Source organism: Scyliorhinus canicula, chromosome 4, assembly GCF_902713615.1.
Source record: "Scyliorhinus canicula chromosome 4, sScyCan1.1, whole genome shotgun sequence".
Classification (NCBI taxonomy): domain Eukaryota; kingdom Metazoa; phylum Chordata; class Chondrichthyes; order Carcharhiniformes; family Scyliorhinidae; genus Scyliorhinus; species Scyliorhinus canicula.
The window spans coordinates 58373531-58398029 of record NC_052149.1 but is presented as its reverse complement, the minus strand read 5'-3'; positions in this window follow the sequence as shown (position 1 = coordinate 58398029).

Below are 24499 nucleotides of genomic sequence, written 5' to 3'. Positions count from 1 at the left end.
AGAGTCCGCTTTCAATTCCATGAAGCAGAGGCCGCTGGAGGCCGCCGCCATGCGCATGCGCGGCCTCTAACCCTGAAGTGCGAGGGGCCGTATCTGCAGCTGGAGCTGCGAGCTTCATGATGGCTCACTGCTAGCCCCCTGCAGGGCTGTGAATATGTGGCCTTTTGATACCTGTTTTTCTGCCGTAAAAGGCCAGTTTTCATGATGCATTGGGAGCATAGTCCCTGAAAGAAGAATCCAGCCACAAGTCTCTATTCTGAGCCAGTACTGTAATTATAAACCTAGAATGATGAGATTTAATACTAGACTTGTTCCTGTGTAATAAATTGAAGCAGATCAGCAAGTGAAATTCAGAGAAAATTATAGGAAAGCAATTATGACACTAATCATTTCAACATTAAAACAGAGAAGTGGGAAAATGACAACACCAAATTTGAAAGATTGGAGAACAATCATGCAGAGGGATGGAAGTGGATTCAGTTTGGATCAACTGAAAAAAAGTTAATTGGTAACACACCAAAGTAACATTGGGAAAGATTTGAGCTGACAATTGGCAAAGTACATTTAGGACGATTCCAATGAGGGAAAAGGGGATTTTGTTTAGGCCATGGTTTCATGAGCCTGACATAGTTTAATGTGGTGCGCAGGGTGGCAATGCCGACCGCCACTCCAGCAAAATTCGCCGCCATGCAGTCAGAGAGGCGAAGGCCACGACATCGGCCTTCCTCCTCTCCATGAGTTCCGGCTTCTCTGAAACCCCAAATATCGCCATCAAAGGGCCTGGGTCCAGCTCCTCCTCCACTATCCTGGCTAAGACCGCGAACACTCCTGCCCAGAATCTTCCCAATTTTTCGCAACCCCAAAACATGTGCATGTGATTCGCTGGCCCCCGCCCACACCTCTCACACTCACCTGCTACTCCCTGAAATAACCCACTCATTCTCTCCCGAGTCATATGCACCCTGTGCACTACCTTAAACTGTATCAGGCTCATCCTTGCACAGGAGGAGGTCCCGTTTACCTTACACAGTGCCTCACTCCATACTCCCCAATTGATGTCCCCCCCAACTCCGCTTCCCATTTATCCTTGATCTTCACCACTTGCTCACCTCACTGCTCCCCTAGCCACATGTATATATCCCCAATTCTTCCCTCCCCTCCCACATCCAGAAGGACCAGTCACTCTGGGGTGTATCCCGGCAACCTAGGGAACCCCCTCCAGACCTTTCGGGCAAAGTCCCTAACCTGCAGATACCTGAACTCATTCCTCCTCGGCAGCTCTACCCTCTCCCTTAGCTCCTCCACACTGGCGAGCCCTTTCTCCAAATACAGATCCCTCACCTTGACCAGTCCCATATCCCACCACCTTCTGTATACACTATACAACCCCCGGCTCAAACCCATGATTCTTGCACAGCGGCGTTAGCACCGACATCCCTTCCACCCTAAAATACCTCCTCAGCTGATTCCATGTCTTCATCGTGGATTGCACCACCGGGCTCCCAGAATACCTACTTGGAGCCATTGGCAACGCTGCCATCACCATTGTCCTCAAACTAGACCCCCTTATAAGATTCCTACTCCATCCTACCCACTCTACCCCTTCTCCTTCCCACCACCACCACACATTGTCCACATTCGCCTCCCAGTAATAATGAAGCAAGTTCTTTTTTTTTAAATTTAGAGTACCCAATTAATTTTTATCCAATTAAGGGGCAATTTAGTGTGGCCAATTCACCTACCTTGCACATCTTTAGGTTGTGGGGGCGAAACCCACGCAAACACGGGGAGAATGTGCAAACTGCACATGGACAGTGACCAAGAGCCGGGATCGAACCTGGGACCTCGGCGCCGTGAGGCATCAGGGCTAACTGCGCCAACGTGCTGCCATATAATGAAGCAAGTTAGGCAACATCTCGGAGGACCCTGCCTCTGTAGCAGGGTCCTCCCCATCCTCTGCACCTTCCCCGCCCATGCAAAGTCCGAGATAACCGTGTCCACTTTCTGGAAAAAGGTCTTTGGTACAAAGTTCGAGAGATCTGAAAGATAAACAGGAACCTCGGCAGAATATTAATTTTCACCACTTGGACCCTCCCCGCCAACGTCAAGTGCAGTGTAGTTCACCTCCGAAGATCCTCCCTGGCCTCCTACACCAGCTTCGTTAAGTTCCACTTATGGAGCTCCGCCCATTCCCTTGCTACCTGAATCCGTAAATATCTAAACCTATCCCTCGATACCGTAAATGGCATCCCCCCTAAAAACCCTGTTGGGCTTTAACCTGGTATTGTGAAAACAGCTTCTTCTTATTTATTCTATCAAATAAGATCTTCATGATTTTGAACATCTCTATTAAATCATCTTTAAACTTCTCTTCTCTAAGGAATATAACCTCAGCTTTACTTGTCTCCATACAACTGAAGTTTATTTGAATCCCTGGTACAATTCTGGAAAATTTCTTCAGAACCCTCTCCAAGGGCTTGACTAACTTCCTATAATTATTTCCTATAGCATCCAGAATCGGACACAAAGCTCCAGCTTCTGCCTAAACAGTGATTTAGAAAGTTTAGAATAACTTCCTTATGTTTGTTATCCAAGTCACCACTTATAAAGCTAAGGACCTCCATATGCTTTTTTATCAGCCTTCTTAGTTTGCGATGACACCATCAAAGTCGTATGTACATACATCCCCTGGTTTCTTTCTTTCTGCAAACACTATTGAATATTCTTGGATATATTCTGTGACAGATTTTATTGAAAGCATTCGTTGGTAATTTGCTGGCATCTTTAATCACAGATGATGGGATTTCCTGAACCTACCACACCTCCTTCCTATGAAACACCTCCGTGATCTAGTGATGGAGGATCTATTCCCATCTCCTTCCTTATTTGTACACGATGGATCTAATGCTTCCTGAATGTCATAACTGTGCTATATGCAGCAGACCACATTTATTCTACAGACCATTGGCGGGCTTTATGGCTGAACTAGGAAAACAGCTGAAGCAAGGCGTCATTTTTTTATACTCTGACCTACAGTATCATAGAATCATTGAATATACAGTGCAGAAGGAGGCCATTTGGCCCATAGAGTCTGCTCCAGCCCTTGGAAAGAGCACCCTACTTAAGCCCACACCTCCATCTATCCCCATAACCATGTAACCCCGCCTAAACGTTTTTGGACAGAAAGGGCAATTTAGCATGGCCTATCCACCTGACCTGCATATCTTTGGACTGTGGGAGGAAACCGGAGCATCCGGAGGAAACCCACACAAACACGGAGGAATGTGCAGACTCCGCACAGACAGTGAGCCAAGCCAGGAATCGAACCTGGAACCATGGAGCTGTGAAGCAACAGTGCTCGCCACTGTGCTTCCATGCCGCCCACTTCATAAGCTGCTTGGAGGGGTGAGCTGACTGGTGGTGATTTAACCTGAGGATCACCGCACCTCAGGCGAGGGGCAAGGTTGAGAAGGTGAGGCCTTTGTAAATAACCTCAGCTGGTCCAGGAATTGAACTCACACTGTTGGCCTTGCTCTGCATCACAAACCAGCTGTCCAGCCAACTGAGCTTCAGAAGGTTAGCGCAGCGACTCCAGGGGAACATCGTCTGGCTTTAGAAGAGATGGAAGAAGGCATGATTTGCCACCTTTTCACAATAGTAGATGCTGTATTCTGGTAAGGTTTTAAAACCCCAAGGCTAGGATTTGTCATATGGTGGGATTTCCACCCCTGCCACTTGTAGAGACAATGCCAAATGCATCCCCTGCTCCAGTGAGCAAAAGCAATGTCAGAATCTCCAGTGGCCACTGCTGGGACTACACGTAGTACTCAGTGTCTACTTCCTGAGGCCCAGGGGCAGGTAAGCGTGAGGGGCATTGAAGTGGGGAGGGGAGGTGAGGACATGGGGTTGGACAGAGGGGGGTTGGGAGTGTTGACAGAGAGGCGAAGGGTAGGGGTGGAGAGCATCCATGCATCCATGTGGGGCTGAGCTTGTGGGGTGTAGAGGGGTGCACCTGATGTTGAAAGGAAGCCATTGATGGAGAAGCCACCTCCTGAGCAAGATGGCACTCCAGGCTTTCCCTCTGCTCCTGAACTCTTTCCGCCAGCCTAAAACGTGCGGCTGGGCGGGAAACAGCCCTTTAAGGCCTCAACTGGGGCAAGGGCAGGTGGACTATCCTGGAACTCATCCATCCCACTCTCAGGACAGACCAGTGGGAAAACCACCCAGGGAATTTTATGACACTCCTCCAGCCCCTGCTGGCAGAGGAGCTAGGTGGGTAGGTGGGTGAATGAGTAAGGTGAGTAGTTGAATGAGGTGGGTGGTTGGATTTGCAGATGAGTGGGTAGTCAGATGGGGGTAGTCAGGTCAAGTCAGGGGGTAGTCGGCTGATTGGGGCATAGTCAAGTCTGGTCGGGAGAGTAGTTAGGTGGTCATGGAGGTAGCTGGGTCTGATTGCAGGGGATAGTTGTGTGGTCGTGTCCTGGGGTCATCATTGAGAGTAATTGGATGGGTAATTGGGTGGGCTGGTTGAGGTGTTTGGTTCAGTTATGCTGGTTAACCACTGCATTAGGCCCTGTACCAAACTGCTTAACATTTCCCGGGCAAGTGTGCAGGTAAAGCCCATGTATGTGGACCAAATCTCCAACTTAAACTCAGGCATTCACAGAGGATCCCAGAACACAGGGAATCAGCCAATCAAAAGTTTAAACTTCCTGGGCACTTTCCACATATAACTGTCAGCATTTCCACAGGGTCCTCACATGCGTCTTCCAACCTATGCACCATCTCCGCCAATCCAGAAACCAGTAAACGTAGTTCATAATGTTTCATCAAAATGAGCAGAAAGAGACATGTTGATGCAAAAACATACACTAATTTTCTTTTTGCATTGCCCTATTTCCTCAGCAGTAATTTAGTGTGTATTTGTTTAATTGAAAGTTCAAGGATGTTAAAAAAAATAATTATTAACCACAAAGTTGAGGCCATGAATTATTTTCCCTCAATTGCCCTTTACTTTACAGTTTGAGCAACATATCAGCTCCTCCCGAAACCTTTAGTAACTTTTGTTCTATTCAGCAAGTCTAGCGGCAATAATGGTGATTCGCTTGTCAGAGGTTTCACAATATGGGGCTGGTTTAGCTCACAAGGCTAAATTGCTGGCTTATAAAGCAGACTAAGCAGGCCAGCAGCACGGTTCGATTCCCGTACCAGCCTCCCCGGACAGGTGCCGGAATGTGGTGACTAGGGGCTTTTCACAGTAACTTCATTGAAGCCTACTCGTGACAATAAGCGATTTTCATTTCATTTTCATATTTTTCATATTAGAACAGGGGGCGGGATTCTCCAACCACCCGCCGAGTCAGAGAATTGCCGGAGGCCGGCATCAATCCCGCCCCTGCCGTCTCCCGAAGTCTCTGGCACCAGAGATTCGGCGGGGGTGGGAATCGCGCCACGCCAGTTGGCGGGACCCACCACCCCGGCGATTCTCCGCCCGCGATGGGCTGAAGTCCTGCCGCTGTCATGCCGGTCCCGCCGGCGTGGATCAAATCACCTACCTTACGGGCGGGACCAGGCGGCGCGGGTAGGCTCCAGGGTCCTGGGGGGGAGGGAGGGGCGCGGGGTGATCTGGCCCCGGGGGGTGCCCCCACGCTGGGGCCCACTGATCACCGGGCGGGCCTGTGCCGTGGGGGCACTCTTTTCTTTCCGCCTTCGCCAGCCTTCACCATGGTGGAGGCGTAAGTGACCCCCTCCCCTGCACATGCGCGGGGATGACATCATCAGCCGCTGACGCTCCAGCGCATGTGCAGACCTCCGCCGGCTGGCGAAGTCCCTTCGGCCCCGGCTGGCGTGGCGCCAAAGGCCATTCCCACCAGCCGTGGGGCGCCAACCACTCAGGCGCGGGCCTAGCCCCTCAATGTGAGGGCTTGGCCCCTAAAGGTGCAGAGACTTCCGCACCTTTGGGGCGGCCCGATGCCAGAGTGGTTCATGCCACTCCAACACACCGGGACCCCCCGTCCCGCCGGGTAGGGGAGAAACCCGCCCAGGGTTTTTCTGAATAGAAGGCAAAATTCTGGTTCAGAAAATGCATTATGGGGCTGGTTTAGCACACTGGGCTGAATCGCTGGCTTTTAAAGCAGACCAAGGCAGGCCAGCAGCATGGTTCAATTCCCGTATCAGCCTCACTGAACAGGCGCTGGAATGTGGCAACTGAGGGCTTTTCACAGTAACTTCATTTGAAGCCTACTTGTGACAATAAGCGATTTTCATTTTTTCATTTTCATCACATCAACATGGTCTTGCATATTTGTCGTGTCTCTGTAAATCGTAGAGGTCTCTGTTTAATCGGCTGTATCTGACAGAAAGTGGCAGCTGGCCAGATGGCAACAGGCAGCAGCCTCTGAACTATCCACTGGCATCAGCAGAAGGCTACTGGCAGCAAAGTAATCGGATGGGCCGATGTTGCAAACGTCTCATTGCTGGAGAGGAGGCTGGTCGGGATGTGCTGAAGCCTACGCCTTTCCTTGTGAAACCTCGAGAAGCAGTCCAGCTTTTCTTAAAATGTTATAAAATCGGCTCAAATAGTCCTTTTAAAATTCATTCTTGCGATGTTGCATACAAACATGTGAATGAGGGGCAAGAATAGGCTATTCGACCCCTCGAACCTTACTGATCTTATTGTAGCCTCAACACTACTTTCCTTCCTACACCCAATTCCGTTTGACTCCCTTATAAGTCACAAATCTGTCTAACCCGGGCTCAGAAATATCCAATGACACTGCCTCCACCACTCTCTGGAAAGGAGAATTTTATCGGCTAATGACCCTCTGAGAGAAAACAGCTCTTCTATTCTCCGTCTTAAATGGAAGACCTCGGGTTGAATTCTACACCGTTGGGATTCTCTGTTTTGCCTGCCGCTGGGGGTTTCCCGACAGCGTGGGGCTGCCCTACAATGGCACACCCCATTGACCAGCCAGCGTAACGGAGAATCCAGCTAGCGTGCCGAACCCGAAATCTGGTGCGGCGGGATGGAGAATCCCGAACCTCTTGTTTTGAAACTGTGTCTGCTGGTTCTGGTCCCTCCCACAAGGAGAAACAGCAGGCTGGATTCTCCCCATTGCAACCCCACAATCTTGAAATGCGATTAAGGGAGAATCAGGCAACAGTTGAAAATCGAAGGTGCCAAACCGACTGCCATGCTGCGGTGCCTTGTCGGCAGCTTTAACGCATTTCATGCCCCGCACTGCGTGGGCATGCAGACCGTACAGTAGCGTATGTTAACATATCCTTAACAACTTGACCCAGTACCACACGGCCTCCCACGACGCTCCACCTCTGCCAGGCGGACAAGACACCAGCAGGATTCACTTGTGGTATTGAAAAGCGGGGACCGGGTGCCGTGGCTGCAGAGAGAGAGGAGGTAGCAAAGGCAAACACTAGTGTGCTGACAGTTGCACTGGTGGCTGGGGGTCATCTGCCAAGGACGGGAGAGTAGCGGGGGGGTGACCAAGAGATGGACTGTGGGGCTGGGGCATCCCCCAGGACTGGGGTGTCTGGCACAGGCCGCCATTGCTGCATTCCACAAAGTTGCCATCTGGCTGTACACTCCACTGACTGTCCACTGTGTCCCGTTAATGTGCAGAGCGCCATCGGCCATATGGGTGCCCCTTCCCCACGAGGCCACCCCCCTCATAACCCAGACCCCAGCTGACCCATCAACGGGGTGGGCATGGTCCAGCACAGCATGTGGCACACCAGATGCTGCTATTCCTCAGTGCACCCATCCAAGGTGATGCCCCACTGCAGTGGTAGCGGGGGACGTGCAGAGGGCACACTGAACAGCAGATGCATGCACAATGGCCTTTGGCACCCTCCCTGGCACACTTCCCCTATCAGGGCACATGCACCACCAGTGACACTATCAGCTAGCCCATGCTGCAGGACCACTGGCCATCACCAAGCCCACTGCACCCCTGCTTCCATCTATCCTGCTGTCAGACAGGTAGGCACAACCCATGCATTGCACACAGGACCCACAGCAATGGTCCCAACAAGTGCCCGCCCCCTTGCCCAGCCCCATCCGTGGGCCCTTCCACCAAGCATGGAACCGGTCAGTGGCGCATGGTGACTCCCCCACCCCATCCCACACCCAGGTGCCACCCTGATGGCGGGGCATCACATAGTCCACCAAGGAGGTTATCCACAGTAGACCCCACAGGAGAGCGCAAGAGCATATCGCTGGCATGGTTAGTGCCAACCACTGGTACCCCAATTGGCAGGGATAGGTGGTGGTGTTAGAGCCCCCCCCCCCCCCCGGTGCCAGGTACAGATGGGGCCAGGGGTGCAGTGCGGAAAGCAAGTTGTCGGGGAGAACGGCCGGGAGTGAGGGATAGTTGCTAGAGAGCAGTCCAGATAGGGGCAGAGAAAAAAATGATAGTTGTAACACATTTTTAAAAATAAATTTAGAGTACCCAATTCATTTTTCCAATTAAAGGGCAATTTAGCGTGTTCAATCCACCGAGCTTGCACATTTTTGGGTTGTGGGGGCGAAACCCAAGCAAACACGGGGAGAATGTGCAAACTCCACAAGGACAGTGACCCAGAGCTGGGATCGAACCTGGGACCTCTGCGCCGTGAAGCCACAGTGTAGCCATCTGGGATGGCCACTTCCAGAACACAAAATGGACGCTCACAGAGACCCTAGGGAAATGTGGACAATGCTAGACAGCAAGCAGGCACAGAGCCTGAATGTATATTTGGGAAGCAGTTACCAGACGGAATCAAAACTCTGAGTCGATTAACATATTGATGGCCCATCACCGAGGAACAAAGGACTAACGCTCAGGTACTGTTGATACTGTTGTAGACATCCCGGTGCCAGAAAGATACAAACAAAGCCAGGCCAACGGCCACCTAGGACATGCCCAGCCATCAGGGAACCCACCCCTTTATTGTTTAAAATCGATAACAATGATCGAGAAGCTGCCCAATTAATTGGGACCAAGTTTAAGGCCCGCCTAAAAGCACGCGAAGCCCCTCCAAGTATAAGAAGGAACCCCCATGAGACATTCGCTCTCTTAGATTTGGCTCTCAGGCAGAGAGACCCATCCACCAGCATCACCAGAAGCAAATAAATTCAAGGTCAACGCTCGCCATCAGATGGACGACCTTAGCTGTTCTCCTGTTACCTCTTCAAACCCAACAGCCTCAGATCCGAGCAATGGCCATTGTTCCTCTGACTGAGTGGGCACCCAAAGTTAAGTATAAGCGTGAGCGTTAGAGATAGTTTAGTTTGTAGTACTGTTGTGCATGAGTAGATCTTACTGTGTGTGTAAATAAATAGTATTGACTTTGAACTAACTAACTGGTGCATTGGCTCTTTGATCGGTTTGAACCTTGTGGCGGTATCAAGAGATACCTGGCGACTCTGAATGTAAACATAATCAGGATTAAGAAAGGCGACCATATTGACTGTTATATTTATAGCAAGTAAACAGAGCAACAACAGTGCTAACCCACTGTGCCACCGTGCTGCCCAAGTTGTAACTCTTACCTGGAAGCACCTCATGTCCATTCCTGGAAAGAGAACAGCTGTGTTTAAACCCCTCAGATCCTGTAGCTGCAACCCATTCATTAATTTCTGGTAATGGGCTATGAGTGACAAGCTGCAAAACAGCTGCAGCCTTGTTTCATTCATCTTCCTTCTTGGGTGAGTGACTCTTTCAGTGCTGAAACCCCAATGTTTACAAACATCAACCACATCAAAGAGCGGTATGTGCATTGCAATCACATACTTGAATGATTGGAATGCACTTCTAGTGCATGATTCTAGTTAGTGGGTCCCTGTCAGCGCCGGCCCTAGGGTTGCTGGCGCCCCGGGCAAGCTGAACTTCTGCGCCCTTGGGGGGGGGGGGGCCGAGGGGGGCGGGCACAGGGGGGCGGGGCCGAGAGGGAGGGGGCGGGGCCGAGAGGGCGGGGGCGAGAGGGAGGGGGCGGGGCCGAGAGGGAGGGGCGGACCCGGGGGGGGGACCCGAGGGGGGGGGGACCGAGGGGGGGGACCCGAGGGGGGGGGCGGACCCGAGGGCGGGGGTGGGCGGACCCAAGGGCGGGGGGGGGGGCCCGAGGGCGGGGGGGGCGGACCCGAGGACGGGGGGGGTGGACCCGAGGGCGGGGGGGCGGACCCGAGGGCGGGGGCGGACCGAGGGGCGGAGGGTGGGGTGGGGGGGCGGACCGAGGGGCGGGGGGGGCGGGCGGACCGAGGGGCGGGGGGGGGCGGACCGAGGGGCGGGGGGGGCGGACCGAGGGGCGGGGGGCGGACCGAGGGGCGGGGGGGGCGGACTGAGGGGCGGGGGGGCGGACCGAGGGGCGGGGGTGGGCGGACCGAGGGGGGGGGGGCGGACCGAGGGGGGGGGGACCGAGAGGGGGGGAGGGCGGCCGCCCTGGGGGAGGGCGGCCGCCGCGCATGCGCTGGTTGGCACCGGCCCAACTGCGCATGCGTGGGACCCGAGTCTCTGGTGCCCCCTAGCACATGGCGCCCCGGGCGACTGCCCGAGTTGCCGGTGCCTTGAGCCGGCCCTGGTCCCTGTACAGGGTCCTTATAGTTCGGGTGTCTCTGTGGAGGGTCTCCCTATTAAGGGGGTCACTGTGGAAGTTCTTCCTATTAAGGGGGTCCTTGTGGGGGTTCCATCTAGTTTCTGGGGGTTGTCTCCCTATTTAGGGGGTCCCGTGGGGGACCTGGTAGAGGAGGCTGGGCAGATTGTGCATTGTGGGGGTGGGGGGAGGGTGGCCCTCGGGTATACTTTGGGAGCAACTTCCTCAAAGAGCTACCGTTGGCCCACCTTGAGGGCCATCGCGTCAGTTCACATTTGGTGAGACCTATGGTGATTCCAACCCATGTGTTTCCCGACCCAGAGGGCCAGAATATCACAGAGGGCTGGAGAATAGGGTACTGGGACCTGCTAAGTGGATGTAAATTGGTCGCACTTGGATCGGCGCTTGCCAACGCCCGGATCCAAACCCGATTTTTTGATTGTCGGCCACATTGTGGACCATGCTACCACCAGCAGGCACCGGAGCATCCAGGCCAATATTTTGAGTCCAATATGACTCAGATCTGAAGAGAGGGAGAAATATGATCAATTTTATGCTGTTGAGGGGAAGATGGTCACACAGAGCAAAAGGGAAAATCAGAATTAAATGAGAGGGTGGGGGAGGTTAAATGACAGATATATCATGGAGAGAGCTGTAAAGGTAGCCATAAAGCCATCAACTCCATACTCCCAGAATGCCTTGATCCACTGCAATTCGCATACCACCACAATCGGTCTACACGGGACGCCATCTTCCTGGCCCTACCTTCATCCCTGGAGCATGCCGACAACAAGGGCTCCTACACCAGACTCCTATTTATTGACTACAGCTCCACCTTCAACGCCATGATCCCAGCCAAGCTCATGTCAAAACTCCAAAACCTAGGTCTTGGCTCCTCCCTGTGCAACTGGATCCTCAACATTCTGGCCCATACACCACAATCAGTAAGAATAAACAACAACACCTCCACCACGATAGTCCTCAATACTGGGGCCCCGCAAGGCTGCGTACTTAGCCCCTAACTATACTCCCTTTTCAGACACGACTGCATGGCAAAAGTTTGCTGATGACATAACCAAAGTGAGTCAGATCTCAAACAATGATGAGTCAGAGTGCAGGAGGGAGATAGAGAACCTAGTGGCATGGTGTAACGACAACAATCTCTCCCTCAATGTCAGCAAAACTAAAGAGCTGGTCATTGACTTCAGGAAGTGAAGTATTGTACACACCCCTGTCTGCATCAATGGTGCCATGGTGGAGATGGTTGAAAGCTTCAAATTCCTAGGTGTCATCAACAATCTGTTCTGGTTCACCCACGTCAATGCTACAGCCAAAAAAGCACAACAGGGCCTATACTTCCTCAGGAAACTAAGGAAATTTGACTTGTCCACATTGCGCTTACCAATTTTTACAGATGTACCAAAGTGAGCATCTAACTGGCTCCATCACAGCTTGGTGGCAATTGCTCGGCCCAAGACAGTAAGAAACTACAGACAGTTATGAACACAGCCCTGTCCATCATGCAAACCCACCTCCAATCCATTGACTCCGTCTACATCACCGCTGATTTGGGAAAGCGGGCAGCATAATCAAGGACCCTTCCCACCCGGGTTATTCTCTCTACCAACCTCTTCCACTGGGCAGGAGATACAAAAAATTGAGAGCACGCATTAACGGTCAAAAACAGCTTCTTCCCCGCTGTTACCAGACTCCTGAATGACCCTCATATGGACTCAACAGATCTCTCCAATCATCTCCTCTACTGAGTAGCTCAAGACTCCAGAGACGAGATTGGGTCGGAGAATCCCCGGTGAGGCGGTGTGAAACCCGCCCCGCTACCCAATACCGACTGCCATATTCTCCGGCACCGTTTTTTGGGTGGGGGGGGGGATTTCCGCCATGCCAGTTGTGGGCCGTTGTCAGCACTCCACCCCCCCCCCACCCCCCGCGATTCTCCGGATTCTCCGGGCCCCGATGGGACGAGCAGCTGTCCATTTTAGGCCAGTCCCGCTGGCGTGAATCACTCAACTCACATACCGGGAGGACCTGGCAGGTAAGTCGGCAGGGGCGGTCCTCCGGGGGGGGGGGGGGGGGGGGGGGGGGGAGGGGGGGGGGGAGGAGGAGGGGGGGGCACGGTGGGATCCCACCCGGGGTGGCCTGGCCCACGATTGGGGCCCACCAATCTGCGGGTGCGCTTGTTACGTGGGGGCATTACTTCCTTCCGCACTGGCCCCTGTCAGGCTCCACCATGGCCGGCGCGGAGAAGAGAACCCCCCGCGCATACGCCAAAATACGCTGGTCGGTCTGCGCATTCGCGGAATCACACCGGCAGTTCCGCACGGGCGCGTGATCATGCTGGCCCTTCGGCGCATGCGCAAACTCGCGCCATCCCTTCGGCGCCAGCTGGAGCGATGCCAACCCCTCCGCCGTTCACCTAGCCCCCGAAAGTGCGGAGAATTCTGCACTTTCGGGGACTGTTGACGCCGGAGTGGTTGGCGCCGGTTCTCCCGCCGGCGTGGGGACTTAGTCCTCAGAAGGGAGAATCCCAGCCCATATGCTTCACCCAGTGTCTATGTCTATGTATTTACACTATGTATTTATCGTATGTCCTATGGTTTTTCATTTATGGAATGATCTGTCTGGACTGTACGCAGAACAATACTTTTCACTGTACCTCAGTATATGTGACAATAAATCAAATCAAAATTAAATCGTTATATACTGTATACTTTCCCACCTGTCTATGTTTATGTGTGTTCATTATGTATGAGGAGCATGGAAGAGTGAAGTAGAAAGGGGCTGCCATCCTATGTGTGGTGGGGCAGGAGGGTAGGAGGGTGTTGCTGGTTGGTGGAGGCAGTCCATCAAGGTAAGAAGATTAGAGGCCTACTGGTTGGTCACTACTGTCCACACATGTGGCCATCTCAGGGTGTTGGCCGGCAGAGACCTGACGGGGCTTAGAGTTCGCCTACAACATTTCAATTATCCCTGCCGAGATTGATCTCAGACTATGGCCGGAATTTTCCGGCTGTTCACGTTGGCGGGATCTACCAGTTCCATCACTGACGAACGCCTTCCGTGGGTTTCCCGATGGGGGGGGGGGTTGTGCATAAAACAGGAAACCCCATTGACAGTAGCTGGAGCAGAAGTTCCCGGCGCTGGCCAATGGCGGGCTGTCTCCGTCCACCGCAAAACACAATGCGGAGAGGGAGGGGTGTGTGGAAAGTCTCGCCCAATGTTGTTTACAATGCATTGAAAGGAGTGCCAGCTGAGCCTACATGTTCAGCCATGTCCCACAGATTGGCGGCAGCAACCCTGGAGACAAATATAAACATCCAGTAAAAAGTAAACGCAAAGATAAAATGGCATAGCTTCTTCCCAAATAAAGTAATGCACCTAACTTCCCTGTAAACAGCAATGTGTGCCTACCATGGGGTGTGCCAGTACATTTAGCCACTTTCTGATGAAGGAAGTCTAAACAAACAACAATGATGTACACATGAATAAAGTGAAAGCAATATAATGTGGAATATTTACAAGTGAAATTCAATTTGAAGAAAACACCAGTTTCTACCTTGTTGCTCTCCATAAGTTTCATGTTAATGGTGATGGAGTTGGGCAGGAAAGTTTTGGTTGTGATGCAGGAGGCTCTTTTCTAATCTGTGAGTTACACCACTGACACGCTTTCCCTGCCACAGAATTGTATGTATCTTCTGTGCATGTCACCAGCACTCTAAACTTTAATTGCAATTGTGTGGGAAACAGGGGAAAAAACAAGACAGCAGGAGTGGTACATACTTCTGGTTCTGCTGTCGGGAACGGCACAGCGCCTAGAAAATTCCGATAAAATATATTCTAAACAGGGCTCCATGGAACACTGGTGCAGAAAAGGCTCAAAATGGAGAAAGAGACAGTGAGCCAGTGATCGCTCCTCCATGCTCCTGACCACACACTCTGACCTCATTTGGATTCCTCTGCCACTCCTACATGCACCCCAACAGCAATGATTGAGAAAAGAGCAGAGATTATGAGAAACAGATACAAATGAAGTATCAAATCATATAATTTACAATGTAGGAGGAGGCTATTCGGCCCATCAAGTCTGCACCGGCCCTTGGAAAGAGCATCCTGCTTAAGGCCACACCTCCACCCTATCCCCATAACCCAGTAACCCCACATAACCATTTTTTGGACACTAAGGGAATTTTAGCATGGCCAATCCACCTAATGTGCACATCTTTGGACTATGGGAGGAAACCAGAGCAACCGGAGGAAACCCACGCAGAAAGTGTTTTCAATATCAAACCGATGTAAAACCAATAGGAAAATATAACTAATAAAACAATAGAGGGGACAATCACCCACTCAATGGGTTGCATTCTGGTGCAGTCATAGAGGTGGATAATGTTTTACTCCATTGTGCTACCCACTGTTTGTATCAGGTCACTTTAACAATGCTTGGCTCCTGAGAAACTTGCATATTCACAATGTCTCAGTAAATAACGTCCAAGTTCTTGGTTGCTGATGTAAAAGCTTTTAGCCCCTTCGTATGGAAATCATTGGAAACACCTAACCAATTCTTCTGAACCAATAGTTTACGCCTGAATCATTTGTTCAAATGAATTTTAATTTTAGCACTTTAATCATCTACCATTCTAATGAGTGAAGCAAAAATATTCTAGTTCTGATATTATTTTCTTGTGCAATAATTTGTAGCTTTCCTATCCAATGCTCACATGTTTATGAACAAACAACCTTTCTAAAAATGCAGGGCCCAAAATTACAAGTAAATTGTAATTTTACTGCCCGGATGGCTGGATGAGGGAAATAAGTTGGAACTTGATTTTCCTAGGATGTCACTGATTACACTGGCATAAGGTGTTCTGGTGAGGGCGAGAGGCCTTCTCCCACCATGCCAAAAGGGTATGCTTGTGTGAACCACCAGGGCTATGGAAATTCTGCTCATTTTCCCCCAATTTCCACCTTCCAGAGAAATTCTCAGAGCTGAATGGCCTATTCTTATTCTTCTGTTTCCAGTCACTTCTTGGCTGTAACAGTTCGCAGCGTGCTAATAAGGCCTGGCCAATAAATCAACTGGGCCTCAAGCTGCCACTCTCAGAACAGCTGGGTATTGGTAATGTAATGGGCAATTCTATCATCGTCTGCCACACTGCTAAAACCAGAATTATATTCCCCATTTGTTCTCTGAGCAAAGAATCACAGAATTCACAGTGCAGAAAGAGGCCACTCGGCCCATCGAGTCTGCACTGGCTCTTAGAAAGAGCACCCGACCGACCTCTCCACCTATCCCCATAACCCAGTAACCCCACCCAACACTAAGGGCAATTTTGGACACTAAGGGCAATTTAGCATAGCCAATGCACCTAACCTGGAAGAAAATAGACTTATCAGTGACAGGCAGCATGGTTTTGTGCAGGGAAGGTCATGTCTTACAAACCTAATAGAATTCTTTGGGGAAGTGACAAAGTTAATTGATGAGGGAAGGGCTGTAGATTTTATATACATGGCATTTGATAAGGTTTCTCATGGCAGGTTGATGGAAAAAGTGAAGTCGTATGGGGTTCAGGGTGTACTAACTAGATGGATAAAGAACTGGCTGGGCAACAGGAGACAGAGAGTAGTGGTGGAAGGGAGTGTCTCAAAATGGAGAAGGGTGACTAGTGGTGTTCCACAGGGATCGTGCTCGGACCACTGTTGCTTGTGATATACATAAATGATCTGGAGGAAGGTATAGGTGGTCTGATTAGCAAGTTTGCAGATGATACTAAGATTGGTGGAGTTGCAGATAGCGAGGAGGACTGTCAGAGAATACAACAAAATATAGATAGATTGGAGAGTTGGGCAGAGAAATGGCAGATGGAGTTCAATCCAGGCAAATGCGAGATGATGCATTTTGGAAGATCAAATTCAAGAGCGGACTATATGGTCAATGGAAGGGTCTTGGGGAAAATTGATGTACAGAGAGATCTGGGAGTTCAGGTCCATTGTACCCTGAAGGTGGCAACGCAGGTTGATAGAGTGGTCAAGAAGGCATACAGCATGCTTGCCTTCATCGGACGGGGTATTGAGTACAAGAGTTGGCAGGTCATGTTACAGTTGTATAGGACTTTGGTTCGGCCACATTTGGAATACTGCGTGCAGTTCTGGTCGCCACATTACCAGAAGGATGTGGATGCTTTGGAGAGGGTGCAGAGGAGGTTCACCAGGATGTTGCCTGGTATGGAGGGTGCTAGCTATGAAGAAAGGTTGAGTAGATTAGGATTGTTTTTGTTGGAAAGACGGAGGTTGAGGGGGGACCTGATTGAGGTCTACAAAATTATGAGAGGTATGGACAGGGTGGATAGCAACAAGCTTTTCCCAAGAGTGAGGGTGTCAGTTACAAGGGGTCACGATTTCAAGTGAGAGGGGGAACGTTTAAAGGAGATGTGCGTGGAAAGTTTTTTATGCAGAGGGTGGTGGGTGCCTGGAACGCTTTACCAGTGGAGATGGTAGAGGCGGGCACGATAGCATAATTTAAGAGGCATCTAGACAGGTATATGAATGGGTGGGGAACAGAGGGAAGTAGACCTTGGAAAATAGGAGACAGGTTTAGATAAAGGATCTGGATCGGCGCAGGCTGGGAGGGCCGAAGGGCCTGTTCCTGTGCTGTAATTTTCTTTGTTCTTTGTGGAAGGAAACCGGAGCATCCGGAGGAAACTCACGCATACACGGGGAGAACGTGCAGACTCCGCACAGACAGTGACCCAAGCCTGGAATCGAACCTGAGACATTGGAGCTGTGAAGCAATTGTGCTAACCACTATGCTACCGTGCTGCCCAATGTTTAAATGTTTTTTGTGATAACATTTTGTGAAAGCTGGCGGGCTACCAATTTCTTATCATGCAGCTCTTCTTCATTATTGAGTTTTGTCAGTGGGTAGTAGCAGGCGATTGGACTGAAATATATTACAGCTATGTCTAATCTTCACCTCCTCATGAATGCAAATATTTAAGCATCACTAGTTAACTCTCAACATCAGGAACACTTACTCTATTTTTTGCCCTCTCCCAATTGAGACTAATTGTAGCTTTGCTGCTAAGATAAGCTAACCTGAAACAAACCATGAATTGAACCTAGGACCTCTGATCTTCAGAAATTAATATTGCACTGAGTGATTGCTAATACATTTGCTAACCAAGCTCTCTGGGGAACCAGGCTCACACAGGACAGAATGATCCAGATGTAAACTGACTGGATTTGTGAGTGAGAGAATAGAGCTTACACCTGATTTAAATCACCATCTGGTGGTTAAAAAGACAAATAGCAGCAGGAAGCAACTGCTGACATCAGCACTAAAGGGTAGCAGCTTCATGGCAGCTGTGCTAAACTATAATTATTGAATAAAGTAACTATTCTTTAACATTGAGAATATATATATTATATGTACATAGCTTCAGATAGAAAGAGAGTGAGGGAACTATTGATCCTTGGCACTTTTCTGTTTCTCATTGACAGCAACACCAGCTGAAAACATAGCCTCAGTTTCCACATGTACATTGATAACAGCCCATTCACTCTCACCACCACCTCTCTCAACCCCTCCACTGTCCCTAAATTAACAGACAGCTTGTCTGATATCCAGGACTGGATGAACAGAAATTTCTTCCAACTAGCCACCCACATGTCAATCCGGCTGCAATGCTTCAGTGATGAAATGAAAATGAATGAAAATCGCTTATCGTCACAAGTAGGCTTCAAATGAAGTTACTGTGAAAACCCCTAGTCGCCACATTCCGGCGCCTGTTTGGGGAGGCTGGTACGGTATGGTATGGTCACACAAACTGGAAGAACAACGCCTCATTTTGACACATTACAGCCTTCTGAACTCAACAATGAGTTCAACAACTTTAAACTGTGAATTTTCCTCTTCAGCTTGACCCCCCCTTTTTAGTTTTCCTAGTTTGCCCCAATACAATGCCACCCCTCCCCCACAGGACAATCTGTCCCTTGTTTTACAGTTTGCTTCCATTGAGCACTGACCTTTTTTTCTCTTATTAACACATTCTGCTATCACAGTGGTTAGTTGCTGCCTCACATTGCCAGGGACCTGGGTCCCATTCTGATTTTAGGTGACTGTCTGTGGTGCGGAGTTTGCACATTCTCCCCATATCTGTGTGGGTTTCCTCGGGTGCTCTGGTTTCCTCCCACAGTCCAAAGATGTGGAGGTTCGGTGGGTTGGCCATGCTAAACTGCTCTTTAGTATCCAAAGATTAGGTGGGGTTAGGGAGAAAGAGCGGGTGTGGGTCTAGGTAGGGTGATCTTTAGGAGGGCCAATGCAGACTTGATGGGCCAAATGGCACAGTAGGGATTCTATGATTCCATGATTATCGTTATGCCACTATTTGCACTTATTCAGTCCCGAATGCCACCATTAACATCCCCTTTGTCTTATGTCCATGACATCTTTGTCAATCTCTCTTTAGCTCCAATTTATTCCTGGCCTTCCATTCTGTTCCCCCCCCCCCCCCCTTCTCTAACTATATAATTCATTACATTTCTACTCCTCTTCAGTTGTGTAGAAGAGTCATAGGGACTCGAAACATAAACTTTGTTTCTTTCTCCACGGATGCTGCCAAACCTGCTGAATTCATCCAGCATTTTCGACTTTAAATCCAAAAGTACCTCACAGGTACTGGTTTAGCTCACTGGTTTAGCTGGTTTAGCTCACTGAGCTAAATCGCTGGCTTTTAAAGCAGACCAAGCAGGCCAGCAGCACGGTTTGATTCCCGCACCAGCCTCCCCGGACAGGCGCAGGAATGTGGCGACTAGGGGCTTTTCACAGTAACTTCATTGAAGCCTACTCGTGACAATAAGCGATTTTCATTTTTCATTTCAGGTTCATTATCAAACAACATTTGACACTAAGCACATAAGGGGATAGAAGGATATGTAACCAAAAAAATTAGCCAAAAATGTAGGTTTGAAGGAAGGTCTGGGAGGGACAGAGAGAGATAGAGGGTTAGGGAGGAAATTCCACAGTTTAGGGACTAGGCATTTGAAGGCATAGCTGACAATGGTGGAAATAAAATGAAGCATGCATAAAACAGAATTGGAGGAGAGCAGAGTTTGGGCTTGAGGATATTTCAGGGATAGAGGGATGTGGCCATGGCAGGATTTGAAAACAGTGATGAGAATTTCTAAATCAAGGTGTTCCCGGAAAAGAGGCAAGAAATGGTCTAAAAGCTGGAAACTCTTTTGGCAATCGAAACAGCACAATACACACAGATCACAGTGATCCAATTACCTGCAGCTGAGTGCCTTTTTAAATGCTGCATCAGTGGCTTGGAGAGATCAATCATGCTATATTGAATTATTTACCAGCAGGACCTCCAGGATATTGTGATAAAATGGGGTCAGTGTCCTAAATGGGTCATAGTCTCTCGATTATTTGGATTTCTGAGGGCCCCATCTACCTCTGGGACTGCCTCAGTTGTCTGAATAAACTGTGAGGTTGAAATGCTAAGCAGTGGGAATGATTTGGTAAATACTGTGGGGCAAATAGGGTTAAAATCATCCCTATATGCATGTTCAGAATCAGTATTACAGACCAGAGGGATCAAGTGCCATTAATACCCTCTTATCTCTGGTACTCTTTACTGATCTCACACTTTTCCCTTTCCATTTTGTTACACTTTCTCCGTACAATATTTCCGTTTCTCTCTTTATGACCTGATCTACTTTTGGATTTGCACATACTTTTCTCGCTAGGAAATAATAGAAAACGAGCGACAGCCACAGAGTTTGGGCTATCCAAGGATCAGTAGTGTGAATAAAAATACTTCTTTAAGAATACAGGGCGAAATTCTCCGCACCCGCTGAAAGTCGCAAAACTGTCGTAAAAATCGGGACCGTTTTACGACGGTCGCGAAGGCTTCATTTCCCGACGGATTCACTTCCTGGAAATGGGCTAGTAGCGCGGCCGCGTCAATTACGTGCGTGATGACGACGGAACGCGACGACGACACGAACCCGCCCATGTGACGCCGCTCGACGCCGTAAAAAGGCGCGGGCGACCACAGAATCTGTCGGGCAGGATGTCGGAGCCGAGGAGAGCTGCTCCTCGCTTTGTAGATGCAGACGTCGAGGCGCTGCTCGATGCCGTGGAGCAGAGGAGGGGCATCATCCGCCCGCGGAGAGGGCATCGCCAACCTGCCAGCACGGTACGCCAGGCCTGGCGTGACGTGGCTGCTGCCGTCAGTGCTGTGGGGCAGACCCCTCGCTCAGCAGAGCAATGTAGGAAGAAGCTACACGACCTCACCAGGTCTGCCAGGGTAAGTGCCATGAGGGTGCCCCCTAGTCACAACCATCCCTCCCCCTTAACTGCCCGGGGGGGGGGGGGGGGGGGGGGGGGGGGGGGGGATTGGGGCAGAGTTATTTGAGGGTGGTTCACAAAGTTGTCACAGACCCAGCGCTCTGGCCCCGAGGAGAGATGCAATCGTCTGATGACAACTTGCCCCCCCCAAACTGTGCCAGTATCTGAACGGACTGCTGATACCTACCGTTTTGTAATGATCTACCTATGTTCCCTCCCCCAACAGGCCAAGGCCGCTCATAACCACCGTGAGCGGCACAAGACTGGAGGGGGTTCGCCCACCATGCACCCCCTCAGCACCTTTGAACAGAGGGCACTGGACCTTGTTGGGGGGGTCTGCCACCCGCGATATCGCGCAATGCGAGGTTGGCGGAACTGCAGCAAGTGAGACAACCCTCCCTGACAAACACTCACCCCTCCCCCATCCTCTGTCCCTTCACAAACCCTGCCCACTGGGACACCTCCCCCATCCTCTGTCCCTTCACAAACCCTGCCCACTGGGACACCTCCCTCATCCTCTGTCCCTTCACAAACCCTGCCCACTGGGACACCTCCCCCATCCTCTGTCCCTTCACAAACCCTGCCCACTGGGACACTTCCCCCATCCTCTGTCCCTTCACAAACCCTGCCCACTGGGACACCTCCCCCATCCTCTGTCCCTTCACAAACCCTGCCCACTGGGACCGTCCAGCAGCCTGCCGAGCAAATCGAAATAACCCGTCTCATTCTCTTCCCTAGGACGTGATGCCGAACAACCAGGGCCGTCTGCCTCCAGACGGAGACAGGAATCTGCCGCCACCTCACCCGGGGCCTCACAACAGAGGGTGCCCGATCAGCAGGCAGCCCTATCCGCCCCAACCCAATCTGCGGACCAGGACGCACAGAGGGTTCGAAGTCCACCACCACCACCAGAAATGGCCAGGGACAACCCTCCTGTCGCTGAGCAGCCCCACACCATGGACGAGGCCCTAAGCATTGAGAGCGTCGGGCTTGCGGCACTGCTTTCTCCCACCACATCCATCATCCCAGAGATACACACCCCGGCGGGCCTATTTAGTGATGAGTCTCCTGGGGCACAGTCTGGTTGGCACATCACAGCTGAGCAGGTACAGCAGGTGGAGGTCGGAGCAACAGAGGGCCCGGACTCGCGGAGGCCAGACCAGGCCCAGGATGCAGCTGGCTCCCAGACGTTTTCAGAGTTCCTGGAGTTTCTCAACCCACCCGCACAGCCGATGCCTCAGGAAACCCAGGGAAACAATGGCGGGAGGAGGGCAGCCTTCCTGGCTCTGCAGACGCTGTTAGAGGAGTCGAACCGTGTCCAAGAGCAGGGAGTGGTGCCGCTCATGGCAGAGACCCAGTCCGACACCGCACGAGTGGCATCCGCGGTGGAGGCAATGGGTCAGGTTATGCAAGACGTTGGGGTTAATGTGCACGCGTCATCCTCGGCCCTGGACAGGGTTGCCCTCTCACAGGCAGCAATGTGCCAGAGCCAAAACGACATTGCCGGCGCCCTGCGGGCCATGGCCGAGTCTCAGCAGGTCATTGGCCAGTCGCAGCACGCCATGGCACAGTCCCAGCAGTCGATAGCACAGTCCCAGCAGTCGGTCGCGGAGACCATCAACCGCCTGACACATGTGCTGGATGGCGTCGTGCACACACAGGTTGAGATCGCACAGTCCCTGGCGGGAATGTCTAACTCCCTGGACTCCGTCTCTGCAAACCTTCGGATCCTGGTGGATACCGTTGCAGGCCTCCAGGACTGGCAGCGCCAGGTGTCGGTGGTGCGACGGGGAACCTCCTCGCTCGCACCTCTGTCCCAAAGTGAGGCCCGGGGGCCACCGGGCTCCCCGAGGGAGGAGGAGGTTTCGGGGCCCGTCCCATTAACTCCATCACGGGACGTCCCGGAATTCTCGGCCTCCCCCCGTCCCATCCCTGGCGCATCGGGTGGGCAGCAGGCAGAGCAGGGTGGCACAATGTCACCCGAGACGCCCGCAGAGCAGCCTGGCCCATCAAGGCCGGGTCGCCCCAGGAAACGCATAGCCAAGGAGAAACGAGTCGAGGGGGGCGATTCGCAGCAATCCTCCTCCACTCCTGCTGTATCATCTGGGGAGTCACTTAGATGTAGTGGTAGGGCCCGTAAGGCAACTAAGATAGACACTGAGTAAGTTGGCACGGGTGAAGGGCACAGTTTAGTTGTAGGGGCTAGGGCACCTGTAAATAATTGTTAATATTAAACGCACTGTTCCACCTTACTTGTAATACCGTGTGATTGTTCCACAGCCACAGGAATCGTGATGGTGACCGAGTGTCGCTGGGGGTGACGGGTGGTGAAACCTCGGTGCCGGGTGTGCAGTCCCTGCCCCTACCCCCCTCCCACAGCTAGCCCACGCGGGCACGTGATGGAGTGTCAGTGACGAACGCAGCGGCCACCAAGGTGGATGGTTCAGCTATTGCCATGGGTCAGACTCTCTCTAACGATTCTGAGCTCACAGCTCTTCACAGAGCGGGCTGTCATCATTCCACATGGCACTGATCACACCCGCTGACACAGCCATCAATGTTGTGCCATTCCGTCTGTACCCAGTGATAAGCGTCATGTCGAAGTGGAGCAGTGTACACTGAGGGGGGGGGGGGGGGGGGGGGGGGGGGGGGGGAGGGAGGGGGGGGGGGGGGGGGTTGTGGTGGTGGCAGTTGTGTGGTGACCCTCTGCATGACTAGCGATGCAGGTGGTGGTTTGGTGTTCATCGGGGACGTCACATGCGATGCGTGAACCGTGCTGCCACCAGGGCATCGCGTGCCCGCCGTCCTTGCCGGGTCCGTCGTGCCGCCTCCTGGACATCACCAGCACCTGGGTCGTGTCTGCGTGCTGCGCCCGCCACTCCGCCAGCGTCCTCCTCCTCCTCCTCCTCCTCCTCCTCCTCCTCCTCCTCCTCCTCCTCCTCCTCTGTGCTGGCACCACTGCCACTAGCTTCTCCCTCCGCCTCCTGCAACAGGTCATCTCCCCTCTGCATCGCGATGTTGTGCAGCGCACAGCAGACCACTACAATGCGAGCGACCCTGTCGGCCTGGTACTGCAGGGCCCCTCCAGAGCGGTCCAGGCACCTGAATCTCATCTTCAGGAGGCCAAGGCAGCGCTCCACCACACCCCTGGTTGTTGCATGGGCCTCGTTGTATTGTGTTTCCGCATTGGTCTGAGGCCTCCGTATAGGCGTCATCAGCCAAGACCTCAGCGGATAACCCCTGTCACCTAGCAACCAGCCCCTCAGCCGGGGGGGACGTCCCTCAAACATCGCAGGGATGAACGACTGTGCTAGTATGTAGGAGTCATGCACACTCCCTGGGAACCTTGCACAGACGTTCATGAACCTCATGTGGGGGTCGCATACCACCTGGACATTAATGGAGTATGTCCCCCTCCTGTTTGTGAACACTTCCTTGTCCACAGCAGGCGGGCGCATGGGGACGTGAACACAGTCGATTGACCCCTGAACCCTCGGTATCCCGGCCACACTGGCAAATCCACGGGCTCGTGAGTCTTGA